We start from the raw sequence: 25,248 nt of genomic DNA on the forward strand, positions 1-25,248 counted from the left end.
AAATCGATCATGTTCTTATTCTGGATATGATTCAAAATTTTCCATTGTATTTAAGATTTGACTATCTTCACTAATATCTGAAATAGTAAAGAGAGGCTGAATGTCATTTTCATCATCAATCCATTCTTTGTCATCTATTTCTGTTATTGCTCTTACTAGGGGATATAGAGTGAATTTCTTTGTTGAATTCCCATCAGAAATATACATATCACCAGATCTACAGCTAATGAAAGTATCAGCTGTTGCCAACCAAGGTCTTCCTAATATGAGTGGATGTCCTCCTAGATTGTTCTTAGGGGTTAAGATCATAAAATCAACAAGATATTCCCAAGAATCTAAGGATACTGAAATATCTTCTAACACTCCATCTGGTTTGATTACAGATCTGTCCGCTAATTGTAGTAATGTAGGTGTGTAAAGAAGATTAGGAAGCTTGAGTTGTTCCATGGTTTGTTTGCTCATGATGTTTATTGTTGCCCCTAAATCAATCAATGTATTTGGAATTTCAACTCCATTCATATGTGTTTTCACAATTGGACTTCTTGGATCTACATATTTTTGTATGGCAATTTTTCCCATCATTATATCTGCTATTTTTCCTACTAGGTGAATTATTTTTGTTTCTTTTGCTTTTCTTCCTGGTTTCTTTATGCTCAACTCCTTTATTGTTTTAGCTAGGATTGGAATCTCCTTAATGGCTTGTAACAAAGGAATTTTGATATAGACATTTTTCAATTCATCTAGAAAATCATAATTGGGCAACATGATCTGCTTTTCTACTCCTCTATCAACTTGTAGTCTTTCAAGAAAAGGAGGTGCAGAAGTAGATACTGGCTTCTCAATGATAGGAGTTGAGTTCACTGGTTCTTTCTGTTTTTCATTTTCAGTATTTTGGTTTTGGAGAGATGTTCCCTCAAAACTTTTATTGGGCTGTAGAGAATCTTCCTTAGAATTGTCTTGTTCCTGAATAACTACAGAAGGTCTTTCCTTTTCTAATATCCTACCAGATCTTAGTTGAACATCATTGAGATCTATAGGAGTGATCATATAATTTGGAAATTGTTTTCCTTCCACCATGAAAGTATTCTGAGGATTTTTATTGTTGGGGTTTGGTAATGGTTGGGCAGGTAGCTAATTTGGCCTCTACTGAAATGGAAGTAAGAGTTGAGGACTTTGGTTTGTTGTGGAATTTGTTGTGGATTTTGTTGTGGAAATGGTAATGAAAGTTGAAGGTTCTGATTTTGAAGTTGTGGCCGCTGATTTTGTTGTGGAATGTGTGGGGGAGGATAATTCTGATATGATGGATGATATTGATAATATTGAGAAAATCTCCCATAAGAGTTTTGTACTCCTTGTGCCCACGGTTGAGATTGAGATTGAGGTTGAGGCCAAGGTTTCTGCCAAGAATTCCAATTTGGTGGGGGCTAAAGATACATCTGATTTTTAAATCCCTAATTTTGTGGCCCCTGCCAAAGTTTTCTAGAGATAAAGCAAAGAGGTTCTGCTGAATTTGGAACTGTTTCTTCTTGAAAAACAACCTTAAGACCTGGAATCGAAGGAAAACACTTGGTTTCATGATTCTCTGAGAAAATCATACAAGTTTCTATAATTTTTTCATCTAAAGGGCAGTCTCTTAGAGCATGTTTTTTTCTGCATTTCAGACATAAAATAGCTAAAGCATCAACCTTGATTTTATGCTTGTTTTGCAACTTAAGGGTGTCTATTTGCACACTAAGGCTCCCTAGGATATCTGTTTTGAATTCATCAAGTATATTACCATTTTCTGCCCTACTCACTGATACAGTTGCAGACTTATTTACTCTAACAAGAGAAGGATCTCTTGTACCTTTCCCAGTTTTGGATTTCCCTCTTGAGAGATGAACACATAATTCTCCTATATCATTTAATGGGAGTTGAAAGATATCCCCCTTCCCCATCATGTTAAGGATATCTGTCCACTCATCTCTAATGGATTTTAATAAAAGATCTTTTAAGGTATCTCCACCTAAATTGTCCATCTTTGCTCTTTTCAAATTATAGTTGAATCTCTCAATCAAATCCTCTAAATTTTCATCCTCTCTTTGCATCATTTTGAACATTTCATCTTTGTGATTGGTAGGCATGCAATAATCCAAATACCTATCCAAAAACACTTTTTTCATGTCATTCCATGTTCTGATGGACTGAGTGACTAACCCCATGAACCACTTCAAAGCAACTCCTTTCAGTGTTGAAGGGAACAACTTATGTTTTTGAGAGTCTTCTAGATAATCATAAGTTCTGCACAAGACTTCAAACTCAAATAAAAATGTTTCAAGATCCTCACTTTTTAACCTATGGAAGTTTGGGTGGACAGAAGGTGAGATATTCTTCATTGTGGCATTTGTTTCTTCATCCACTATAGGGAATCCAAAAGAATTATGTATTTCCCTATTTCCTCTGTGTCTTCCATTATTTCCTCTACCTCTTCCTCTACCCCTTCCTCCAAACAGTGTGAACTTTCCATCCTCTCCTTCTTCTGCCATTATAGTTTCTTCAAGGTCAGTATAGGGTTCAACCTGCAAGGTTACTTTCTCCTCCTCTGGTTCTTCTATTAATGGGATATGGGAGAGAGGTTCTACTTCTTCTTCCTCACTAGGTATTCCTAATTATTCAACTCAAATTTGCTCCCCTGTGGAGGTGAAAGAGGCTACTCCTGCTGTTGGAGTTTCAATATTTTTCTCCTCTAGGAGTGACTTGATAGATGAAGTAGAAGATTCTTTTGATTCGATTTCTGCCCCTGGAACTTCAGGAGTTATATGGCTAGGAGTATGAGTTTGGGATGGATGTGTATCTTTTCTTATTCTCGGTGGATTAGTTGGTATTGTAGGAATTGAACTCCTACCTCTAGCTATAAATCTACCCCTAGAGTCTCTTTCTCTATGCATATCATATTTTTTTTTTGAATGTAAGAGATAAAGTTACCTAGTTACACTTCCCCAGCAATGACACCAAAATGTTTAGTCAATTTAGTTTCCTAAATTGCTTTGCATAAATTATCAACTGAGGCTCATAAGCTGATGAAGTGTAGTGCACTGTATGTGCTAGTTAACCTTCTTACTTCATTGTGTTATATTTTTATATTGTTTTGTTTGGGGGGTTTCCTTGATTCCTAATGATGTACAGTCTGAATTATGAGAAACTGAGTCTAACTTTCCTAAAGGTGAACTAATCAAAATCTAAGTTAAAGGAAGGGAAAACAGAGCATCTATCCTTGTCATTTAATCCTAAGTCAAAAATTAAAAGGTGAAGTTGTAAGGCAAATTGAAATAATTACAAAGAATGAAACCGACTAAAGAACTTTCAGTTGTCCAAACCTTCAATTTTGAAAGATAACTTTCTTGAGATGGCAAACAAGCAACTTGCTGCACTTTATAGTTCATAGAACTAAATAAAATATGCAGAGAGTAACTAATTGATTTCAATCCTCGTGTGAAGTGAATGTTTAACCATTTAGTTTAGGATGGATATCAGCTTGAAATGGTGACCAAAAACATTTATTCACATAGTGCATTGGCAATCTGAACTAGGAAATAAATAACAAAGGAAACAAACAATAAGTAAACTAATCAACAATGCATCCTTGTTACTTTTCCACCTTGCCTTGTTAAAACAAAACAAGTTTCATTTATGAAATATATAGGAGAAACAAGACTGCACCATTGAATTCTAACATTAGGCTACTGAACAGAATTGAAAGAAAACAAACTAGAGGGAATCAACCTAAACTACAAATACTGCTAAAAGTAAATAATGAAACCAAACTGAATAGTAAACAAAATAAAAGAAAAGAAACCTCCTTCAGTGCAGGGGCCCTCTGCAACTGACTGAGTTGAGTTGCTAACTAGCTAAAGACACTCTTTCAAATGATCACTTGGTCAAACACGACTTCATATTATTAACGGGAAAATAAGTTCCAAAATTACATAGTTGTAAGTCTGAGCTTAATACATACAAAAATTTGAACCCTTTCTCAGTTCTGTACAACTGATATTTAAAGAAACATTCCTATCTGTCTCTTGAGAGAATTTAGCTACAGGTGGTCTCCAAGTATTACAACAGATCTGCGTAAATGGTTTATTAGCTACAGGTGACTTTAAATCAGCAAGATGGTTGAATGAAATTGTTATCGCCAGTGGCTGGTTCGAGTTAATGCTGAAACAAAACTATCGGATTTATTAATTAGCCACAAAGAGTGGACACAGAGTCCTATTGCTCCCGGGTTTCTGCGTTTGACTCCACCTTTGACTGTGGTCTTGAGCTAGCTTTTTTTGTCGATTTGGGCTGGGTGACTAGGATAGGATCCATGTTGAGACAATTCCAGAGATTCCCATGTGGCCGGTTTCCTCGTTTGAAACCTGTAATGTGTTCAACCATGGAAGTAGCTACGGAACACACAGTTAGCTGTAGAATGAGCTACGCTGTGTAGCTAATTTGAAAAAACTTATTTCAAATAGAAAAAACATAAAATTATAAAATGTCAATCATTTAATGTCTTCCTTGAGACAAAATCTATCATTTATCAGTGATGGGGATCTAAATTTTATGGAAAAAAAAGAGAAAGAAGTGAGAAAAATTGTCAAAGAGAGAGTAATCCTGAGGTCCAACAGTGTTGCAACTGGGGGCCGGCTGAGGAAGTTTGCAACATGATTGGTGTTTCCCTTTTTGTATTTAATGTTCACGTGGAATTGTTGCAAATATGTAGACCACTTCTGATGGCGATCATTTTGCAACACAAAAGAGGTCGGTGATTGGTGTGGATGACTGTCTCCTTCTCCAAAATATAATGCTTCCATTGTTGGCAAGCTTGCATGATGGAATACATTTCTTTATCATAGGTTGGGTACTTCTGAATTGTATCAGAAAGTGTCTTGCTATGATAGGCCATTAGATACTCATGTCGGGTGAGGACTGCACCAATAGCATAGTCGAGGTGTTTGTCTCAATTTTAAATGGCCGTTGCAGGTCTGGAGATGTGATTATCAATGCATAGAAATGGTGGTGCTTGAACTTAATGAGCACCTTATGCTGGGAATCAGACCAGGAAAATTTTTCTTTCTCTTTTCCCTTGCTAATCTAACTCAAAGGCCAAGTGATATCAGAGAATACCAACATGAACCTCTGATAAAAATTTGCAAGGCCAAAAAAGTTGCAAAGCTATGTTAGAGTGGTCAAGGCTGGCCAATTCCAAATGAATTGGATCTCAGTTGAATCCACATGCACGCCACACTCATCTATGATGTAACTCAGATATTGGATGTGGCTTGTGCCAAAGGTGCATTTCTCCAAGTTGGCACATAGTTTGTGCTACTGAAGAGTTTTAAGGACCATCCACATGTGTTGCAAGTGTTCTTCCCAACTCTTGCGGAAGATGAGGATGTCATCGAGATAAACAACCACGAATGAGTTGGTGAAATACCACAAGATGTCATCCATTAGCCTCATAAAACTAGCGGGCGAATTTTTCAACTTGGAGGGCATAACCAACCATTCAAAAAGGCCTTCCTTCTATTTGAAGGCAGTCTTCCATACATATGTGGGCTCTATTGGAACCTGTTCAAAGCCAAACTTCAAATCGATATCGCTGCAACACTTGGCTCCGTTAAGTTGGTCCATAAGGTCATAAATCCATGGGATTTGATATCTGTTCCTAAGAGTGATTTTGTTTAGTGCCCGATAATCAATGCAGAGCCTCCAAGTCCCATCCTTCTTCTCTACAAGTACAATTGGGCTTCCATAAGGTGAGGAACTTGGCCCTTTTTGCAGCAACTCCTTCATTATCTGCTTGATCTCTTCATTTTCCAAAATAAAGCAGTGATATATCGGCTGTTGGGGTAGAGGTGCTCTGACAATCAGATCGATCGAATGCTTGACCTGAGAGTGCAAGGGTACCACTGTGGGTGAGGAGAAGATGTCCATGTATTCTTCCATAACTATATCCACCTACTTTTGTTGCATGGAGGAACCCTTCCGAGAGGCCATGGATGTGGCTACGATCTTACCCTTACTTTGAGAGAGAATCAAAAAGAAAAAGAAAACACAATCTTAGAGATGATCTTATCACATTGCTTAGAAGATATCAAAGAGACGACAGTAGGTGGCGCGAAGCGAGGATATTTCAAGGAAATCCATCTTGCCTTTGATGTATTTCTGCAGACAACCACGGTACTTGAGTACCAAATGTAACTCAGAATCCTTAATACCCAAATTTGTGCGAAGGGTATGAAAAATATTTCTGAACTCCTGCATGTCTTGGTCCCTTCCTTGCCGTAGTGTTGTCCAATTTATGTACTTATCTTCATAGCTCCTAATAGGGTAATACTACTCCTTGGTGGCATCTCAGAAAGAGTTCCAAGTGGGTGAAACTGAAAACATGGAGGGTTCCCTCTCGTCCTTATTCTCACAGTAGGTTTCCCACCAGTCCTTGACATGTGGGGTGACTTTGAGGAGTCAAAAAGTAATATTTTCCCTACTGAAAAAATCATGAACCAAAAAATACCCTTCTAATAGATTTAACCATTTATCTATGATGTATGCATCTATCCAGCCTTCAAACATGGAAATATTAAAGTTTACTTGTACCTTGAAGGGAGTGGTGCCTCCGGAGTGGTTGTTGGGTGAATATGTGTCACCTGTGGACATCCACTAACGGATCTGGGAAAAGTTGTCCATCATCACTTTCCTCTGTCGCTCGAGGGCTTCTTTGAGAAATATTTTGAAGGGATCTCCTACTCCCTCGTCTTTCATTTCTTCTGCCATAGGAGGTCGCCGGAGTTTGCATGCTTGGTTTTGCAAAGGTTCAACGAGTTCAAGCCTTAAGTCCTTATACCGTGACCTCGTTTGGGACATGTAAAAAAAAAAGAGAAAGAGCAGACCGCTCTGATACCATTGATCCGTAATTATGTAGGAACACAATAGAATATATATATAAACATAAACACAGAGATGCAGCAGGAATAAAACTTCATTTCATTAATATCAAAGAACTAAAATATGCTTACATACAGATTGGAAATAAACTAGCTCGAGCGATGGTCTATTATCTCTAAGAAGAGATGTGGAGGCCATTGTTGGGTCTTGAAATTGTCATTCATTTCCATTACACTTTCACTATTATGTCCATTATATCACCCCCATTTCACTACTGTCACTACATTCATCTCACTTTCATTATCATTGGGTCACATTTATGTTTTTCCAAACTTTATTAATTCTTAACCCTTTTAAGTGAATTTGTGGTTAAAAATTAGAAAATAATGTGCATATGCTTATACCTAACAAGTGGGTTGAGATTGTTGACATGTGTAGGTCAAAAGGAGGCTTCTAGAAGACCTTTATGTGGCACCCTAAGGCCAAATTCGAATTTGAGTGGAGAGGATCATGAGGATATGTGTCACTTTTCCTATTTGTATTGAAACTCTAAGAAGACATGTGTCTTATCATTTCCTATTTTGATTAGAACTCTAGAGGTATAGGGAGAGATTCATGGACCCTCACTAATGAGATGACTTCTCATCTTTTTGTATAAATAGGAGATCTCTCTCCTTCATTTATTAGCTTAGAGCTTCGTAGTTTTGGAGTTTTTTTTGGAAGCTCTTGTAGCTTTTGGAGCTTTTGTAATTTTGGAGAGCTTTGTAAACTTTTGTAATTTTGAAGAATTTGAATAAAGATTTGATGTTCTCAACATGGAAAGAGATGTGAATTAGATGTCATAGAGCATATTAGAATGTAAGGTAGAGTAGATTTTACTTTGTAGTTTTGCTTTAATTTCATTCAAGTATGTCATTTGATTGTTTTCAAGTTTTCAAGTTTAGATTTTTCATTCATGCAATTTTAATTCATGCAAGTGTGTTCAATCGGTTGATTGTAGATTTATCTAACTGTGTAATCTATGCTTATCAAAATAGTCCAAGAAAGTATTTTCCAATTGGTGATTGGAGCATTAGAGCACACAGTGGATTAGTTCTCCTTTACATGTTTTTTGTATTTGCTTACTAGAGTAGTCACTCATTACATAAATAGATGTTTCCAAAGCCTTTCGTTGATGGTTTATCCTCAAACTAAATGGTGAAATGTTGTGTTTATGAATGAGATTTCTTGTTGTTCATTAGTTTAGAGTTAAATAGCTTAATGCCATTTTCTTATCAATTTAGTAACTCATGATTTAAATAAATATTTCCAAAAGCCCTTCGTCGATGGTTGAACCTAAGACTAAGTGGTGAAATGTTTTACTAATGACTGAGTTTTTCCTTGCATTTCATTTTCAGTTTTAGAACAATGAAGTATGGAGTCCCTCAAAAAAATGCTATCACAAGGAGGTAGTTCTCCCAAAATTGTGTAGCAGAGTGACAAAACACTTCATTTAGTTACATGCTTTGTATTTGCTTTCCATTTTAAATAGCATTATCATTTTTTCTTTCATTTCATAGACATTTTTCCAGCTTAGATTAATCTAACTATTCAAAGTTTTGATTTGTTCATTTCCTTTTCTCCCTTCTTTAGAAATTAGATTTTAACATTAAAAGTCATTAGATTTAGTTGTCCATTAACATTTAGAGATTTCATTTAGAAGCATAGCTTTTCTTTCTTAGATTAATTTCCTTAAGCATGAGAAACAAAACCCTCAAAAACAACATAAACTATAAAACAACGAAGTAACAGAAAGGTTAACTAAACACATATAGTGCACCACACTTCATCAGTTTACGATACCCAGATTGATAATTTATGTAGAGCAGTTTAGGACACTGAATTGACTAGACATTTTGGCGTCATTACCAGGGAAGTGTAATTAGGAGATCTTATTTCTTACATCTAAAAAAAATTAATAATTTCTCAAATATGCTCTCCTCCTGCACTTTGTGTGATCTGGAGGATCAGAAAAAGAATTTTTATGTTAAATAAATAAATAAATTTCATCATTTCATTTGATTCAAAAAAATAAATAAATGAAAATCCAACTGCTTTGATAGGTCCAGCTATCCAAGATTGACTGGTTATGGTTTGTAGTGACCCTCAAAACACTGTGTCATGTTTTAATAAAATTTTGCAGATTAGCTATGGAATGCAGCCCTGTTCCGTAGCTAACTGTGTATTCCATAGCTATTTCCAAGGTTTAGCAGGTTACATGCATCCAATGAAGAAAACGACCACATGAGCATCTTCGGAATCGTCCCGACATGGATGCTATCCTAGTCACCCAACCCAGATCAATAAAAAACCAGCTTAAGACCTCAGTCAAAGTCATGTTTTCAATACATTTACCTTGAAGCCTTTGTTGCTTGAAATTGGGAGCCAAAATGAAAGCCAAAATGGACTTAAGCTCATCCTTCGTTTCCTAGGCTTCGAATGCCTAAGGCATAACCGGATAACCTTCAACATCTCCTAAATAGGGCATCTAGTTGGTTCTTTCAAGAAATTGCTACAAATACAATGAATTCTCCCAACCTTCGTGTTTTCTTTGAAAGACTTGACTAAAATACCCTCCTGATTGACAACTTTCCAGATTGTGTTCAGATTCATTCGATATTTAGCAAACTTGTGAAAATATCTTGTATTGCTGTTAGCTTCAGCGATCCAGATAGCATGACTCTTTAAGCGCCACATCGCCTCTTCCTTAGCCAACAATTCTTGTCTTTGAACCATCAAAGACTTCAGAGTAATAGTGTCTTGCACAAAGAATGTGCCAAGGACATTCTACTTGTATTCATATTTGATTTTAAACTCTGTTTCCTTGAGAATATCTTGGGACGTCTGGTTGAATCACTATTATAAGAAAAATGGGTCCAGGCTGAAGAAACCAAGGATCTATAGTCTTCCTTTAACAGCCAAACATGGATGAATTTCATAGGAGCCGGGGACTTGAGTAGTAATTCACAAAAACGCAGAACAGTAAAAATGTCAAACTTTAACTGCGCGATTCGACCAAATGAAAACGAATTAGGAAAAAATAAAACATGGGTTTTTTCAGGGATGCAGTCAATTAGATAACCCAGAAACGATTTTAAGAAATTCGAAGCAGTTTGGGATAATTTCTCGGTTCTCTGAATCCCATTTTTGCATGCCACGTGAAGAAAAACAAATTTGAATTCATGAATAGGCTGTTGATTTAATTCGGCGTGCTTGGAGAGGGGAATTCCGATTTAGGAATCAATTGTGCGGTGGCATTCAAATCCTGGTTACACGCCTCCCGTCTTTAATACACTCATACATCATCTAACCCCTGTTTAACAACATGACGTATCCCAATTGAATACGGCTCTTCACAACTTGATTGATAGACATGGCAAAGATGAAGAGGTAGCAAATCTGGAGATGATGACGAGCATGAAAAAAATGACGAGAAGGTTGAAAGTGAAGGTTTTATGCATAGGAGAGAGACATGGAAAGTAAACTAGACATGCTTTTCAAAAAGAATTCATCTACTGTTGCCATAAATCTTGTCCAAAGTCAACACGCAGATGCAGCACTGAGCAAATATACAGATCACTTGTATAGCAAACAAGACTATGATGAAGCCATGGCACAATACATTCATACTATTGGTCAACTAGAACCTTCATATGTCATTCAAAAGTTTCTTGATGCCCAGCGCATTTATAATCTTACTAGTTACTTGGAAAAATTACATGAGAAAGGTTTGGCCTCCAAAGATCATACGACTCTTCTCTTGAATTGTTACACAAAACTCAAGGATGTGGCAAAGTTGGATGAGTTTATTAAAGGTGAAGGTGAGCACCGGTTCGATGTTGAAACAGCTGTAAAAGTTTGTCGTGGGGTAGGATATCATGAACATGCAATGTATGTTACAAAAAAAAAAAAAAATTGAATCAATGAAATAAGTAGATTATTTGAAAGGTATTGATTAATTTTGGATTGATGATGAAAAATGAATGGCTAACTTTTTGTTCAAGATTTTTAGCTACTGTGCACATTCTACAGCTAAAGTCGTTCCGCAGCTAAAAACATTCCATAGCTAAAGTCGTTCTGTAGCTAAAATCATTCCGCAGCTAAAAACATTTCGCAGCTAAAGTCATTCCGCAGCTAAAACCATTCTACAACTAAACATCAATTTTGCAACTGAAAAACCTCACTGTTCAAATCAGCCTAACTTTCTCATACAAAATCAGATTTCGATGATTCAAGTGTCATTGGAAAGATATCGACAAGCTCTACACAATGAGAAATCCGTCATCAAAGTTTTGAAAGAGTAAATAATGAAATAAATTGCTGAAAATATACAACAGTTAACTTGAGGCACTAATCCTGAAGCAGGTATAAATTCTTTTGGTTTTCCTTCGTGAACTTGTTTCATTAATACGAATTCTTAGTTTTGTGTGTAAATATCATAACTAGAGAGATTGATCACCTCTATATTTTGATAGTCTTACATTCCATTGCAGAAGAAGTATTAGTTTTTTTTGCAGGTTCCAAGAGGAAGGAAAAATGACTACAAGTGAATAGTGTCTCTCTAAGAGACCAATTTGTTTCATAAGAGGATGCTCAGCAACAAAAAAGAAACATGCTAATGCACAATCAGATCCAAACACTTGAAAAACTTTCAAATACTATTGTCTCCATTACATCCATACTTCATAATAAACCAATCGCCTCATTTCCCTTCATATTTTCCATTTACATTCACATACACTTTCCATTACTTTTTTTCCACTCCTAACCCACAAATAAAAGCAAGAGGCTCAGTTACATGCTTATTGTTGATTGCCATTACTACTTTCCATTGCCATCTTCCATTTTCATATTCCCTTTCCTATCATTTTCATTTCGCAAATAAACCCTGGTTCAATGCAAATTATTGAGTCCATAGTCCTTTGAGTCTAAATTCCTTGGAAAAACACCTTGAGGCTTGCATGCCTTAATAACAAGTCCTCATGCCGACAAACAATGGGAATACATCAATGTTCCTTGTTCATCGGATCTTCTAGGTGACTCGACATCGGCAAATTTATTCGTACCTAGCAAGATGTGTTTGGGCATCTTGACTCCCATTGTCATCAATAGTGAGAGTTCTTGTGTTGACTAGTGGCATCCATTAATGGCCACTAAGTCAAAAATTTCCTGCTACGTTCGACATCAGAACATCTCTTCACTTAGCAGGAATTGTGCCAATGAGTTTTGAAGACATGAAGACTATTATTTTTAGCATTTTGGAGTAGAGATAAAACAATTCAGCACTATTCAGCAGTAGATTCAGCAAGTTCTAGTAGAAGCAATAAAAAGTCATCTTGACTCTTTTATCCATGACTCTTTTTGTCCAGCCACTTGAAGAAGATTATGATCAGAATTTTGTAGCCACCACACATACAACTCATCCATTTCAAAGGGTAAGTTAAGGTACGTCATTTTCTAACTTTTGACCATAGAATTCCATAAAAATCTATAATGATAATTGTTGGAAAAACATTTCTCTTCCTCATTTCATAAAATTGCCAATATCATCAGTTGGGGGGGGAATACATTCATATTCATATCTTGCCATGTTCATATCATATTCAGAAGTCCACATACTTCCAAAATATATTAACTATTACATTATTATTATGAGCATACAATGAATTTTCAAAAGTGCTTAAAGGATAATTGGATACAAACACAATCATGGTTGTGACACAAGAACCAACCATTATGCAATCCAATAAAGATATACTTTGCAAAAATAATCAAAATATCATTATGCAAAGTTCAAAGATCAAAATAGAATGCAACAACAAAATATGGTTGTAACACAAGAACCAACCATGTTGCAATTCAAGTAAAACACTTTGCAGAAGTATGAAGTTATCAAATGATATCATGCAAAGTTAAGCCAAAAGTCCAAAGATCAAAAGAATTAATGTAATATATATTGCATGAGGACATGCAATAGCTTTAGTTTGGGGGTATGTTGGGTCTTGAAATTGTCATTCATTTCCATTACACTTTCACTATTATGTCCATTATATCACCTACATTTCACTACCATGTCACTACATTCATCTCACTTTTATTATCATTGGGTCACATTTATGCTTTTCCAAACTTTATTAATTCTTAGCCTTTTTAAGTGAATTTGGGGTTAAAAATTAGAAATAATATGCATATGCTTATACCTAACAAGTGGGTTGAGATTGTTGACATGTGTAGGTCAAAAGGAGGCTTCTAGAAGACCTTTATGTGGCACCCTAAGGCCAAATTCGAATTTGAGTGGAGAGGATCATGAGGATATGTGTCACAATTCCTATTTGTATTGAAACTCTAAGAAGACATGTGCCTTATCATTTCCTATTTTGATTAGAACTCTAGAGGTATAGGGAGAGATTCATGGACTCTCATTAATGAGATGACTTCTCATCTTTTTGTATAAATAGGAGATCTCTCTCCTTCATTTGTTAGCTTAGAGCTTGGTAGTTTTGGAGTTTTTTTTGGAAGCTCTTGTAGCTTTTGGAGCTTTTGTAGTTTTGGAGAGCTTTGTAAACTTTTGTAATTTTGAAGAATTTGAATAAAGATTTGATGTTCTCAACATGGAAGGAGATGTGAAGTAGATGTCATGGAGCATATTAGAATGTAAGGTAGAGTAGATTTTATTTTGTAGTTTTGCTTTAATTTCATTCAAGTATGTCATTTGATTGTTTTCAAGTTTAATAGTTTAGATTTTCCATTCATGCAATTTTAATTCATGCAAGTGTGTTCAACCGGTTGATTGTAGATTTATCTAACTATGTAATCTATGTTTATCAAAATAGTCCAAGAAAGTATTTTCCAGTTGGTGCTTCGAGCATTAGAGCACACAATAGATTAGTTCTCCTTTACATGTTTTTTGTATTTGCTTATTAGAGTAGTCACTCATTACATAAATAGATGTTCTCAAAGCCTTTCGTTGATGGTTTATCCTCAAACTAAATGGTGAAATGTTGTGTTTATGAATGAGATTTCTTGTTGTTCATTAGTTTAGAGTTAAATAGCTTAATGCCATTTTCTTATCAATTTAGTAACTCATGATTTAAATAGATATTTCCAAAAGCCCTTCGTCGATGATTGAACCTAAGACTAAGTGGTGAAACATTTTACTAATGACTAAGTTTTTCCTTGCATTTCATTTTCGGTTTTAGAACAATGAAGTATGGAGTCCCTCAAAAAAATGCTATCACAAGGAGGTAGTTCTCCCAAAATTGTGTAGCATAGTGAAAAAACACTTCATTTAGTTACATGCTTTGTATTTGCTTTCCATTTTAAATAGAATTATCATTTTTTCTTTCATTTCATAGACATTTTGCCGGCTTAGATTAATCTAACTATCCAAAGTTCTGATTTGTTCATTTCCTTTTCTCCCTTCTTTAGAAATTAGATTTTAACGTTAAAAGTCATTAGATTTAGTTGTCCATTAACATTTAGAGATTTCATTTAGAAGCATAGATTGTCTTTCTTAGATTAATTTCCTTAAGCATGAGAAACAAAACCCCCAAAAACAACATAAACTATAAAACAACGAAGTAAGAGAAAGGTTAACTAAGCACATATATTGCACCACACTTCATCAGTTTACGATACCCGGATTGATAATTTATGTAGAGCAATTTAGGACACTGAATTGACTAGATAGCCACATGCCTCTTAACTGTGTTACAATGAGGCTCGAAGGCCTATTTATTATTAAGAAACAATGGAAAACCCTAAACATCCAAAAACCTAACCCTAGGAGATGAAGCGCCAAAAATATGGGCCCGTTTAGGTAATTGGTACATCAACTTCCGGGGGTCGTGACTTTGGCATATGATATATGTTTTGACGCACACAATACCTTGTTAGAAATATTTGTCCGAGGAATATAAATTTGAAAGTCGAACATCAATAGAAACCTGAAGTTGGGAAAATGTTCCCAAAAAATGTCATTTAGGGCCCGAAAACAACTCCGAAAGTTCAGAACCCAAAAAACTGTCAAAAATAGTAAATTGTTCTGCAATTAAGGAAAAAAAAAACTGACATAGACAGTGGTGGGAGTCCAAGTGAAATAGGCGGGTGGACACCAATACCCACATGGACCATATTACCTACTAGATTTAGGTCAAAAGAAATCGAGAAAACAATGAGAGGTTCTTCTTTGTTAGTAGGTGTAGGAAGGGAACAGGTTGTCACATAATTAAGCTGTGGTGACGAGTATACCACTTGGATATTAGGAATGTTTAGGGAATTTCGATGATTGGTAGTCAAATCAGTACCAACAAATGAAAGATGGTAAACAATCACAATTTTTCCATCATGTGGGAAAGACATCACTCGAAGAGTGTGGATAAAACAACTTTCATGGCATAAACATAGTCTTCCCAAAGGAGCATATTGAAATGCAAGGGGCCTTGGACTACCATAACATAAATACAAATATTTTTTCCTTCTAAGGTAATACGAAATTGAGGAAGGATCGATAAAGGTTCATTGACTCTTTTGTTAAAAGGCAACAAATCTTGAGTAATGGACACAAGCTGCGGGGGACCTAAAGCTTATCAAGCATTCGAGACTAGAATGCTAACAGTGGTGCCTTCGTCTATAATAGTGTGATATATTTTCTTATCACAAGCCTTCACCACGATTTGGAAGGCATGTAAGAAGGGAGATGACGCTTTGTCAATTGATTCCAATCAAAGGAAATTAGCACATTACTTGGAGGGGGTTCCATGCGAACATGAGGAATGCCCCCTTTTTCAATTGGATCTAAAGAAACAAGAAGAAACTTAGCAGTATTAACTTCAATATCTAAAGGGAGATTACGACCGACTAGAGATGGAATCGAGTCAACCACTTTCTCAACCAATGGTTGGATGGAAAAGGACTCATGGGATTCACGCCGAGGGAGAGTGATATTAATTCAAGATGGAATCGAATCAACCACTTCATCAACTAATGGAGGATTGGGGGAAAACTAAAAGTAACCACTTGGAATTTGTTGCTGAGAAATAGTAATGTTTTTCAACAATTTTGAGGCTTCATCCATATGAGAGAAAAGGTGAGTTTGATGATTCCCTTCACATAACCTACAGGGAAACCTAAATTTACCCTTTTTATCGTCAACCTTATTATCACTAGTTGATGGTTTGTCACGAGCATGATCTTTACAGGTTGACGGCAAGGGTTCATGTGATCCTGTGTACCATACTTCTAATACTTGGGGAGTACCAGGGAAATTTCTAAGAAGGTGGTCACCCTTATGAATCTTGCAAGGGAATTTAATTTTATGAGGCATATTGTAATATTTTTCAACATTATCCACTTTCATGGAAATGGTTTTTTGGTTTCCCCCTTGCTTATTTTTCTTCTTCTTCTTAGATTCCTGGTTACTAGAATCATTACTTTCACCAAGTGAAGAAGAAGAAAGGGATGAAAGGGTCACCGGATTCTGATTGATCTCCACATAATGTAAAGACTGGGAATCTCTTTAATGTAAATGTTATACCAGGTTTCATGCATTATCATTTTTTTATTTCATTGAATTTGTGATTTACTATTTTCCAGGAGGAAAAGAGTTGGATGGTTGGTCCCACCAACCCATCCCGTTTCCCTTCCTTTTTGTTCATTTACCATTATAGGTTGTATATCTACTTGTTTAATGTTCGATATATTAATCGTGGTGTCCTAATGTACATTGTTGCTTCGAAATATAACAAGTTTTTTGTGCCAACAATGAATGTTGTTTTGTACTATGTTTCTCAGTACAACATTTTTATTCTATAATTGATTTTTGTGTATACAAAGATTAAAGTTGTAATGAATCACTTCTTTTAATCTCACAAATGAACTGTAGAAAGCCTAAAATGATACACATTTCTTTAATGATTTATTGAATCCTCTATGCATGTGAGTTCATTTTGCATGGTTATTATAAGAAGTTTACGATTATTAAGTTTTAGATCTAAAGCATGCATTTGATTTCTCATGTGTGGCTTGTTAACGTTATTGTCATCACAAGGTGCTCCTCTAACCTTATTTCAAGAATTGGTCTATTCTTTCATGTGGGAATATAATATATTATGCTGGCTTACTAATCAAAATCTATGATTTTTATATCAGTGCTATCTTAGCATATCCACATATTTGTGTTGCCTTATCCTTTTTGTGAAGATTAGGTTTGAAAGGACTAGTCCAAATGTGTTTCGAAAGGAGAATATAATCCTAAATTTCTATTTTCAAGGTAATTTGGGAAGAGAAATTGTTGATTGTAGGTTGCAATAAAAAAACAAAGAATAAATAAGTGTAGCAAATATTATTGTAGAAAAAGAGGAACTCTAACAACCTACATCTAAGGATGGAGAGCAATTGTTGAGACAATTCCACAAGCTGAAATTGTGGGTAAAATTGTGAGAAGAGTGAATAAAGTGTAGAAGCCTAAGAGGAGCACAGTAAGCTCAATAGGTTCTACAGGAAGGAACCAAGGATACCGAAATACCACGTTCAGAGGATAATTTCAATACCAACTTCAGAGGAGAGAATCTTGGTGAGGTATTGTGTAACAAGGTAAAAAATACGTGTTACTATAGAGGCTTGTGTGTAGCTTGTTAGGTAAACTTTACTCGAGGAAAGAGTCAAAGTTGATTGGGTCAATAGTAGTGGTTTTGGGGCCATGGTCTTTTGGTTTCCCATGGCAATTTTCTCGTGGAATTGATGTAATGGAGCCTTTAAAAGGCTTGAAATACTTCATTGTAAAGGGCCAAGGATGTGAGAAGTGAAGTCTACCTTCGTTAGCATAGCCAAGGTTATGGCCAAGAACTAATGGAATTCCATTGACTAGGATTTTCCCAGGAGTTGGGGTTTTCCGAGGTTAAACATTGGTGTTTATGTTTGCATGTGTTTTTTTGTTGTTTATGGTTTATCTCAGTAAATATGTTATGTATTCATGGTAATTTGTTAATAATTGGTATCATAGCTAGATATTTTCTTCAGAGGGATGTCATTGTTTCCAAGGGTTTATTTAGCCTTATGTGTCAATAATAATGGAAATAGGGGTGGAAATAGACTAGTATGCCTCCTCTTGATAGTGAAGACAATAAAGGACAAAGGGGTATAGAATGCCAAGATAATCTCAATGGATGTGATGACTCATGAGTGTATATCCGTTGAGGTGATACTAGATGGATATGGTGTTTGTTATTCTTGAAAAGGGGTGGGTTAGTAGGTAGCAACATCAAAGTGCATGGTGAGGACAATCACATGGACCATGGAACTAGAAGGAAGGGCTTGATTATATGTGAAAATTCATGTGTGTTTAAGTGAATGTACATGAAGTTCATAAGTGATAGATTTGCTACAAAGTAGAGGGTTTATGTAGCCTCTGCAAAGTGACAACAACTATGACAATGAAATGGTAGGGAGCATGGTGTTGTATGCAAGAGAATGGAACATCACTGGTGAAATTTACATTAATGGGATCGTATTTGGAGACTACTCAACTTGAACATATTACAACAGGTGCAATTTTTACCTATGGCTTGTTTGTAGAAAATAGGACTGTGGTTTGTTGGGGTGATATTGGAGTTATCAGTGGTATTCCAAGAGGCATATAGTTTCAAATTGATGGAGTCGAAGGGTATCATGTTTGTAGGATTGATGCATAGGAGCACAAGTGGCAGGTGGAGGTGTCATAGCAATGACAAGGAGAAGAACAATGTTGTGGATAAGTGGTCATGGTCACCACAATGATGCTGATGAGGTTCTACATGTTGGAAGCATCGAAGTAGTAGGGGATTTTCCAAGAGACTAGATGGATATCACAATCAAGCATCTTTATGTGTTGAATCTTGATCTTGACTAGATCATCCACATTGTGTTGGAGGAATTGATAATGGTAGAGAAATGTGAAGACATCATATAAAATAAAATTAATTAGCATTTCCCCCCAGTGAAAGGTGAAGATATTATGTGTGTCGCATGATGGATGTACTGGAGGAGAGATTCTAGAGTATGTGTGTTAGGTTTCATATATTGAGGGGACACACTGAGATAAAGATGACCCTCCATATGGTCATCAAACTTGGAGATTGCACAATCGTGGAGATGTTGATGTTTGTCAGGGCCGATTTGAGCCTCCAAAACTAGCAGGGATGAAATGCCTTGCAAGATGCAATGAGTGTAAGGTTTCACATTGACATACCTAACAAGCAAAGAACAAAGGACTACAATGATTGTGTAAATGAATATTGGTTATGAAAGTATGTATAGTCAAGGCAACGATACATACATTAGCAAGGAGAAATATTTATAGGTGATTTCATTTTTTTAGTGTAGGAGGCACTCCTTAGGTTATGGATCTTCCTATAAAAATATCATATTTTGAAGAATATGTATTGTTGTAGTTTTTGGTGCCAAAGGATACCATGGAGGACCAATGGAGGTTGCAAAGCATAAGTGCATAGAGAGAGAAACCATGGGAATTATTTGCATGCAAATTAAGTTTGACAGAATGTGTCAATCAAATGATTTATTATGGATTCGTAGAATGTGGTTGTACTTGGATGAGGAGACCAATAGGTGTTTTGAGGTGAGAGGATGGATCAAGATAACAACAATTAAAAAACAATTATTATAATGGAGTTAAAAATTGTATTGTATGTAAATGGGCATACTATTGTAAGTCCTGGTAAGGCATGCATACCCCTGGGAAATTGTTGGTAAAGTCTAATGTTAGACCTAGATGATAGGGGGCATGTTGGGTTAATAGACACCCTCGGTATAAACTTTCAGGGGGGAAAGGCTAGAGTGAGCATGGGGATTTTGTTAGGGAAACCACAAGTCAAGGTTTAAGGGGGGATCATTACGTAAAATTGATTTGAGGAAAGAAATAAAGCCGAATAGGTCAATACCAGTGGTTTTGGGCCCATAGTTTTTTGGTTTCCCATGGTAATCTTCCCATGGATTTTAGGTAATTGAGCCTTTAAGAGGCTTGGAAGACTTCATTGTAATGGGCCAGGGAGGTGAGCAGTGAAGGCTCACTTGGATGGCTTTGGAAGGGATTTGACCAAGGACTAATGGAAGTCCATTGGCTGGGTTTTTTCCCGGAGTTGGGGTTTTCCCACGGTAAACATTGTTGTTTATGTTTGCATGTTTTTTGTTGTTAATTATGGTTTAATATTCTTCTCAATAAATGTGTTATGCATTTGTACTAACTTTTTAACATAGATCATAGTATAGCATGGAAATATCATAGAGAAAGAGATGAAGATGACTAAGGATAGTCTGAAAATTAGTCTAGAGAAAAGCCATAAAAAGATGGAAGAGAATGCTAAAATGTTTGGCAAAAGAAAGAATTTGGGTGATAATGAATTTAACAAAGAGATTTCAAAGCTAAAAGAAGAGTTTAATGTGATGAAGGTTCTACTACGAGAGAGAATTCCATAATACTTGAGACTTGGATTAAAGTTGAAGAAGAAGGTCAAGTGACCTAATGTGCAATTGAAACTAAAGAAAGTATGTAGGTTGAGGAGCATCAAAACTTCGTAAGTATTAATAGTATAGCTTAAACCTAGATTCAGATTGAAAACATGCTCAAAACATGAGTATCTAAGGTGAACCCACAACAAGACTTCGAAATTTGTGCAATAAAAGTTATCCCTATCCAAGCCTCACCAAGCATGAGCATTGCAAATGAGCGAGATTCCAATATTTCTAAATAAAAGTTTATAAGGTGAACAAGAAGGTATTCTAGGAGGACCCCAACAAATGTTTTATAAAGGATAATTGAATGAGGATATAAATTTATATATGGACCATAAGTCATTCGGGTTGGCCCCATTGGGAGGTTAGAAAGGGATATTTGGGCCAAAATATATCCGAACCTTGCAAAGTGTGCAACATTGTAACGAACTGAATCAGCAAATATCTGGATTGCAAAACACATACGTGTTGACAAAACATCCAGATCAATGGAGAAACATATGGATCGTAGGAGTGGGAAATATCTGGAGGGAGACATCTCCGGGGCTAAAGAAATCCGAGTTGCTGGCGATGAAGTTACTACTAAATTATCCCAAATCTCGGATACAAGCAAAACTTTGGAAAAGTGCCAAGTCTTAGTCCTTGGTTTTGTGGATAGTGTATATTAAACCTGCAGCCGAAAGCTTAAAGAATTGGGGTTCCGTTTAAATGGAATTTGAGAACAACTCCTCATCAGCTAAAAGATGTTTATCCATAAAATAATAAATTTCAAAACAATAGGCCTAATAATCCGAGTCACTACTTTTTCCGAGAATAAACAAATTGAACAATGAAAGTAGCTATAACTTCCAAGAAGGACTGCTTATGTGGAAGAACTCCTTTATCAATGTATGTTGAACAGTAGCTTCCGGCAATCAATGTGCAAAAGATGCATTGAAGTATTTTTAAAGGATCTTGAAATCGTCAGTGACCTGCTCTGTCATCAAAATATGAGAAGTAGGTACTTTATTTCAAATGAAATACATACGAGTATGGGGTCACCTGGCCACAATATCACATAAATACACAATACTCAATGACGACTGCTCTTTAAACAACGCTGATATAACAAGACACTTACAGCAAGGACGATACTAGCATGAAATATCTTAGTAAGTAAAGGCCATACTGTTTTCTCCATTATCCAGCTTGGCGGGCGTTCAATGTGGCTGCAAACGCGGGTTTCTGTGTACACCCTTCCAGCTTTGCAGAAGTAGCGCATCTTCTGAGCACACGATCAGTCCTTCCAGAGCACATCCATCCTTCTTGATTATCCACTCATTGGAAAAGAGTCCCTTTGGATCGTATTTGGTTTTGGCTGCCAGAAACGCCTCGTATTTGCTGTATTTTTTCATGACCCCTTCAAATTCAATGTTTCGGTTCCTTCCCCAGTGAGGCAGACCTCCATATTTCACGAGCGCCATTTGCTCAATTTCCTCCAACACATCTTCATACAATCTAGGAGTGTTGGGGTCGTCGGCTCTATAATATGTCATTTCGATGTCAACTGAATCCTCTTGTTTTCGGAGGAGAATACGCACTTGCTGTGAATGCTATGATGGCTTTCTGCGTCGTCCTCTGCAAATTCAAACATTAACGAATTAAGAAACTAAGAACAGTGAATTTGATAAACTGAGTCTCCATATCGATATCCATATGTATATCAATCTGGATGACTATTCATGTTGGATTTTCCTACCTAGTATCCTGGTAAAGGCTAGTAGATGATGAGATGCAGGGCGAAACCCTAGGAAATTATTTACTCCATTCCCGGATGTATTAACCGGCACTCGGTCGTCCACTCTATAAAGGACCCTTCGCTGATCAGGGTACCACGTGACATCTGCGAATTCGTGTGCTAGGCCAAACTGCGTTAGTATTTATAACTATATAATATGAGTTAGTTTTTTTAATAATGAGAGGGTCATTTTCATAATATTAGTTTTAATAATGATGTTTTTTCAGTGATTTAGAAGGTTTAAAAATTTTGTGATTATTTCTGCTTTTAAATTGAATTCCCAGCAATTTTACTGTAAATACTTAAATATCATGTATATGCTTATTACTCGAAAATGTCGTCCAACACAAAGTTTTTATGAAATGATGTTTTTCCCATGTTTAAAAAGTTTGTGATTATTTTTGTTTTTAAATTGAATTCTCAGCAATTTTATTGTAAATACTTAAATATTATGTATATGCTTACTACTCAAAAATGTCGGTTTTAAGATTTATGAAAAATGAATAAGAATATATGACAAAACTTTTGTAAAAAAAATCACAAATTCTTTTTCATAGAAAATGGAGGATGATTTTTGAAACTATATTTTCTGAAAAATAGATAAATTAAATTCTTGGTCATGATGATGAACTTTGATGTGGGTTCCAAAAGTGTCAACCTTTTGTTTTCAATGTGATTTTTTCCTGAAGATATAAAGAATATATCATGAATCACAAAAGCATGAAGTCTGAGAGAAAAATACTTCATCTCATAAGCTATATTATGGTATTCAAATTTTTTTTGCTTAAATTTAAGTAGAGTAAAAATGTAAATATGTAAATTTGTCAAGGTTAGAGCTCTATAAAATCTAGAGGTTACACAAAAATTAGGTGGGAGGATTATTAATGTTTTCAATAGAACTTGGTTATACATCTTTTTCATAATTTCCATAAAATAAAGTATGTCTCCACAGATTTGAGCCTGCCCTCTACTGCTCGAGCAAAACTCCTTCAACAACATCTAACAAGATTCTTAACTATGAAGAATGGTTAATATAACATTTTTTTAATTAATCAATTTAATTAAAAAAAATGTATTACTATTTTTTAAGATAAATTTAAAATATTCTGAAATTACTGTCATTTACATAATAATGATTAATAATTAAATTAAAATTTTGAAATAAATATATTTATTAACCAAATTAAAAATAATAATAATAAATATTTATATGCTCAATCTAAAATTATAATAAATAATAATGAGAAAAGAAAGAAAGAAATACAATCAGGTGTAAGAGACCTTTCTCCCATAAAACTAACCTCAACTAACCTCACACTCATCTCATCAATAAAATTACATCATAGTTTTATTTGAGAATATTTATCCTGCGATTGGTTAAATTTTAAAATCTTCTATTAAAATTAAATAGAATTCAGTTATATCTTTCTAGGATATTCCATTAATACCTGAGAAATGACTCCGAGAACCCCCAAAGAAACTTTGAGTGCATTAAGATCCTCGTCTGCTTCAGTGAGGCTCACAACCTTGGCATATCCCTCGTTCTGCGATGCAGGGACTACTAATCTCATACCCACAACAAATTCATGAACAGCGCTGCCGTTACCGAAGAGGGAACTACCATGAGCACCAGTGCCTAGCATTCCCCCTAGAGTTACACCCAACCAGTATGGCGAATGAGGCAACGCGAGACCTTCTTTGGCAGCGGCATCAATGAGATCCTTAAGAGTCACACCGCTCTCGAATGTCATCCTCATTCCGCTCTTGTCCACAGAGACAATATGGTGTAGATGCCGTGTGCTGATGATAAGACCGGACTCTCCACCAGGACATACAAGCTTGGGAATGCTGTGCGAGTAACGAGTCACAACTCTCATCTTCTGATTCTTCTGAACGGCCTCGGCAACGGAGGTCAGAAGTTGCTTTTCGGTGGCAGGATAGACGACTTGCGCAGCCCTGCAGGTACTACGGTCGGGGAACACACCATAAGCATTAGAAACTGTGCAGTTGGTAAATCCATCAGATTCAGAACATTCAACGACGGGTCCGGGCGGGCTAGATTTCACAATAGGGGCGAACAGAAGGAAAGCATAGCACGAGATCAAAATAGCCGTGCCAAACTCCATTGGGCGATGGAACCAAATGACCGATAACAGCGAGCACGCACTAGAGAAAATAGTTTGGACAAGCGGAGCTTGAGAACCACACGATATCCAGGGCGTTTAAATAGCTGAATTCGCTGATGTCAGGTAGGAGGAATCGCTGATCTCACATTCACATTTCTAAAATTATGAAAAAGTGGAAAATTAGTCTGTGTTTATATTTCTAAAATTATGAAAAAGTAGAAAATTAGTCTGTGTTTATATAATAAGTATCGTACACATTGTTACAATGGTGAAGTTTAATTATATCACGTTGATATTTTTTTTTATATATAATTATAAAATATTATAAATAATTTATCTAAAATTTTTGGTGTAAAATATTAAAATTAAACTATTTCACTTACACTTAGGTCAAGTAAGAAAAGAACTCCGAGAAACTGAGTTAGGTAAATGCCCCATTAACTGCTGTCCTTCTACTCCTCATGTTCAAATGCCGCATTAATTGCTTTCCTCCTCCTCATGTTTATTCAAGTTTGTGCAGCTGCCAACAGTGTGGCCCGAATTACTCGTAAGGGCCATGGCGGGAGGTATGGCCCACCAGGGAGTTATATTAAACAAGGGAGGCTGCATCGCAGCTAGTCCCTGCTTTTCGCTGGGAGAGCCCTAAGTGTCGGACAACTCAGCCATATAATAAACGACAAAGGCAATCAGCGAAAGCCAGATTTAGATCATCGTTGACCCACCAACATGAGCAAAGGTATAGATTGGAAGGCTACTTCTCTGAACCGCCTGTAATCACTAACTTTCTACTCCTGTGAATGATTACAGAGAAGTCTTTTCTGGATTTGATCACGAGGATTTTTCCAGTTCTTTCTTTGTAAGGCGCACAAGAAAACTTGGTCTGTCCACTAT

General features: G+C 36.0%; 1 pseudogene; it reads right to left on the minus strand.

The window, feature by feature from the left end:
* Positions 1 to 18,906: 18,906 nt before the first annotated feature.
* LOC149214205 (putative L-gulonolactone oxidase 6) lies at positions 18,907 to 24,357 on the minus strand (annotated as a pseudogene).
* Positions 24,358 to 25,248: the final 891 nt, after the last annotated feature.

Source organism: Pinus tabuliformis, chromosome 1_1, assembly GCF_031772625.1.
Source record: "Pinus tabuliformis cultivar Carrire ecotype Pingquan chromosome 1_1, CPIR1, whole genome shotgun sequence".
NCBI classification, from domain to species: Eukaryota; Viridiplantae; Streptophyta; class Pinopsida; order Pinales; family Pinaceae; genus Pinus; species Pinus tabuliformis.